Source organism: Tasmannia lanceolata, unplaced genomic scaffold, assembly GCF_043159265.1.
Source record: "Tasmannia lanceolata isolate RefF3 unplaced genomic scaffold, GAP_Taslan_0.1 ptg000037l, whole genome shotgun sequence".
NCBI lineage: Eukaryota > Viridiplantae > Streptophyta > Magnoliopsida > Canellales > Winteraceae > Tasmannia > Tasmannia lanceolata.
The window spans coordinates 38640001-38645000 of NW_027518714.1; positions in this window are offsets into that span (position 1 = coordinate 38640001).

The window sequence follows — 5000 nt, forward strand, 5'->3', positions numbered from 1 at the left end:
TTTGGGCGCCTCTGACGATGTCTTGCGAAGACCATGGGCACAAGGCCATGGCATATGGTGAGGAAAGGACCACGGTTGCCAAGGTTAGGCACCGGAATGCTTGGCCTTGGCTTGCCAAAGCAGGGCATTGCTGGGTTGGGCTCCCTTGGCCTTTTGGGCGCCTCTGACGATGTCTTGCGAAGACCATGGGCACAAGGCCATGGCATATGGTGAGGAAAGGACCACGGTTGCCAAGGTTAGGCACCGGAATGCTTGGCCTTGGCTTGCCAAAGCAGGGCATTGCTGGGTTGGGCTCCCTTGGCCTTCCGGGCGCCTTGGACGCTGTCTTGGGAAGACCATGGGCACAAGGCCATGGCATATGGTGAGGAATGGACCACGGTTGCCAAGGCTAGGCATATAGAGACGAATCGCATTTTTGCCCGGATAGGCACCGGAATGCTTGGCCTTGGCTTGCCATAGCAGGGCATCGCTGGGTTGGGCTCCCTTGGCCTTCCGGGCGCCTTGGACGCTGTCTTGGGAAGACCATGGGCACAAGGCCATGGCATATAGTGAGGAATGGACCACGGTTGCCAAGGCTAGGCATATAGAGAGGAATGGACCACGGTTGCCAAGGTTGCGCAAGTTTTGGGCATTTTTTGCCCGGATATGCCCAAGTATGCCCCGATAGGCCCGTTACGCCCCGGTATGAACGCGTATGCCCGGATAGACTCGGTATGCCTTGGGATACATGCGTATGCCCCGATAGGCTTGGTACGCCCCGATATGCGCACGTGTGCCCCAGTAGGGCTCGGTATGCCCCGGTATGTACGCGTGTGCCCCGATAGGCCCGGTATGCCCCGATATGCACACGTGTGCCCCAATTGGGGTCGGTATGCCCCGGTAGGTACGCGTGTGCCCCGTAATGCACGTTTCGCTGATCTCCCCGCATGTCCCGCCCCTATATGTAATACTTACTTACTTACTTACTTTCTTTCTTGCTTGCTTGCTTGCTTGCAATGGTTGGGAGTGCCCGGCATGCCCCGCTGCAGAGACCAAGGGCGCAATGACTTGGCACCGCGGATGCCGGGACTCCGGCACTTCCCGTGGCACTGATGGTTGGTTCCAAAGACAAAAGGCCGTGCAAGGCCACCGCACCGCGGATGATTTTGCTCGTGCTGGCGCCTTTGTGTGGCCAAAGAACATGCGCGAATGCTCGTGTCGGAAAGGTTGGTGTCCTGGCCCCGTCGGGTGTCACGAATGCTCGGTTGCGAAGACCATGGGACCAAAGCCATGGCACGTCGGATGATGGCTCCAGCTGGCGCCCCGGCACTTTCTGTGGCATTGATGCTCGGTTTCAAAGACAAACGTGCGCAGGGCCAGGGGACCGCGGATGACTGCTCGTGCTGGCCCCGTTGGGCGGCATTGATGGTCGGTTGCAAAGAAAATGCGCGATTGCTCGTGTCGGGGACTGGCAAGCCAAGGCCAAGCGAGCCATGGCAACGCGGATGATGGCTCTAGCTGGCGCCCCGGCACTTTCTGTGGCATTGATGCTCGGTTTCAAAGACAAACGTGCGCAGGGCCAGGGGACCGCGGATGACTGCTCGTGCTGGTCCCGTTGGGCGGCATTGATGGTCGGTTGCAAAGAAAATGCGCGATTGCTCGTGTCGGGGCCTGGCAAGCCAAGGCCAAGCGAGCCATGGCAACGCGGATGATGGCTCCAGCTGGCGCCCCGGCACTTTCTGTGGCATTGATGCTCGGTTTCAAAGACAAACGTGCGCAGGGCCAGGGGACAGCGGATGACTGCTCGTGCTGGCCCCGTTGGGCGGCATTGATGGTGTGTTGCAGAGAGCATGTGCGATTGCAAGTGTCGGCCGGGTTTGGGTTCCCTTGGGCTTTCGGGCGCCTTGGACGCTGTCTTGCGAAGACCATGGGCACAAGGCCCCGTCCTGGCCCCTTGTTCGATTCGCTCTCGTCTTGCGCTTGCTTCCAAGGTCCTCCATGACCTTCCCCATGGCCTTGCTAGATCCCCCCCATGACGCATGACCTCTGTCCGTTGATTGGTTTTGAGTGCACACCATGCCCGGCTTGGCACCGTGTTGTCGCGTGAGTGGCATTTGGATCGTGCATGGTGGTGGGCTACCCGCCAATGCGCACAAGCCTTGCACACTAGCCTTGCGCACGAGCCTTGCACAAAAGCCTTGGACACAAGCCTTGCGCACAAGCCATGCACACAAGCCTTGCACACAAGCCATGCATACAAGCCTTGCTCACAAGCCTTGGGCACTGGCCCATCGCACCAGCCTTGCACACAAGCCTTGCGAACTAGCCTTGGGCACGAGCCTTGCGCACTAGCCTTGGGCACTAGCCTTGCACACAACCCTTGGGCACTAGCCTTGCGCACCAGCCTTGCCCACAAGCCTTGCACAGCAGCCTTGCACACTAGCCTTGCATACAAGCCTTGCACACTAGCCTTGCACCCAGGCCTTGCTCACTAGCCTTGGGCACTAGCCTTGCGCACTAGCCTTGGGCACTAGCCTTGCCCACAGACCTTGGGCACGCAGGCCTTGCACGCTAGGCATGCTTGGGCAAGCAGCTCCCGCAACAAGTCGGCGGCTGTAGGCATGGTTGGGCGCAGATCCCGCATCGTCTCGTCGCGTCTGGGCGCAAACCCGTCGCGTCTCGTTGCGTCTTCAGAAGTCGTCGCTAACAGCACCTTTGGTTGCCACTGGTGGTTAGGCGGGTTGGTTGCGCAAACCCTATAGGAGGGTGGCATGCTGCGGGGCGCTGGAATGCGCAGGTTTAGGGCGTTTTTGCCCGGATAGGCACTGGAATGTGCTGGTTTTGGGCGTTTTTGCCTGGACAGGCTAAGGAATGGGCATGCTTTGGGCGTTTTTGCCCGGATAGGCACTGGAATGGGCTGGTTTTGGGCGTTTTTGCCTGGATAGGCTAAGGAATGGGGCATGCTTTGGGCGTTTTTGCCCGCGTAGGCACTGGAATGCCTGGCCTTGGCTGGGCATTGCTGGGTTGGGCTCCCTTGGCCTTTCAGGCGCCTTGGATGCTGTCTTGTGAAGACCATGGGCACAAGGCCATGGCATATAGTGAGGAATGGACCACGGTTGCCAGGGCTAGGCATATAGAGAGGAATGGACCACGGTTGCCAAGGTTGCGCAAGTTTTGGGCATTTTTTGCCCGGATATGCCCAAGTATGCCCCGATAGGCCTGTTACGCCCCGGTATGAACGCGTATGCCCGGATAGACTCGGTATGCCTTGGGATACATGCGTATGCCCCGATAGGCTTGGTACGCCCCGATATGCGCACGTGTGCCCCAGTAGGGCTCGGTATGCCCCGGTATGTACGCGTGTGCCCTGATAGGCCCGGTATGCCCCGATATGCACACGTGTGCCCCAATAGGGGTCGGTATGCCCCGGTAGGTACGCGTGTGCCCCGTAGTGCACGTTTCGTACATCTCCCCGCATGTCCCGCCCCTATATGTAATACTTACTTACTTACTTACTTACTTACTTTCTTTCTTGCTTGCTTGCTTGCTTGCAATGGTTGGGAGTGCCCGGCATGCCCCGCTGCAGAGACCAAGCGCGCAATGACTTGGCTCCGCGGATGCCGGGACTTCGGCACTTCCCTTGGCACTGATGGTTGGTTCCAAAGACAAAAGGCCGTGCAAGGCCACCGCACCGCTGATGGTTTTGCTCGTGCTGGCGCCGTTGTGTGGCCAAAGAACATGCGCGAATGCTCGTGTCGGAAGGGTTGGTGTCCTGGCCCCGTCGGGTGTCACGAATGCTCGGTTGCGAAGACCATGGGGCCAAAGCCATGGCACGTCGGATGATGGCTCCAGCTGGCGCCCCGGCACTTTCTGTGGCATTTTTTGCCCGGATATGCCCAAGTATGCCCCGATAGGCCCGTTACGCCCCGGTATGAACGCGTATGCCCGGATAGACTCGGTATGCCTTGGGATACATGCGTATGCCCCGATAGGCTTGGTACGCCCCGATATGCGCACGTGTGCCCCAGTAGGGCTCGATATGCCCCGGTATGTACGCGTGTGCCCTGATAGGCCCGGTATGCCCCGATATGCACACGTGTGCCCCAATAGGGGTCGGTATGCCCCGGTAGGTACGCGTGTGCCCCGTAGTGCACGTTTCGCAGATCTCCCCGCATGTCCCGCCCCTATATGTAATACTTACTTACTTACTTACTTACTTTCTTTCTTGCTTGCTTGCTTGCTTGCAATGGTTGGGAGTGCCCGGCATGCCCCGCTGCAGAGACCAAGGGCGCAATGACTTGGCACCGCGGATGCCGGGACTCCGGCACTTCCCGTGGCACTGATGGTTGGCTCCAAAGACAAAAGGCCGTGCAAGGCCACCGCACCGCTGATGATTTTGCTCGTGCTGGCGCCGTTGTGTGGCCAAAGAACATGCGCGAATGCTCGTGTCGGAAGGGTTGGTGTCCTGGCCCCGTCGGGTGTCACGAATGCTCGGTTGCGAAGACCATGGGACCAAAGCCATGGCACGTCGGATGATGGCTCCAGCTGGCGCCCCGGCACTTTCTGTGGCATTGATGCTCGGTTTCAAAGACAAACGTGCGCAGGGCCAGGGGACCGCGGATGACTGCTCGTGCTGGCCTCGTTGGGCGGCATTGATGGTCGGTTGCAAAGAAAATGCGCGATTGCTCGTGTCGGGGACTGGCAAGCCAAGGCCAAGCGAGCCATGGCAACGCGGATGATGGCTCCAGCTGGCGCCCCGGCACTTTCTGTGGCATTGATGCTCGGTTTCAAAGACAAACGTGCGCAGGGCCAGGGGACCGCGGATGACTGCTCGTGCTGGCCCCGTTGGGCGGCATTGATGGTGTGTTGCAGAGAGCATGTGCGATTGCAAGTGTCGGCCGGGTTTGGGTTCCCTTGGGCTTTCGGGCGCCTTGGACGCAGTCTTGCGAAGACCATGGGCACAAGGCCCCGTCCTGGCCCCTTGTTCGATTCGCTCTCGTCTTGCGCTTGCTTCCAAGGTC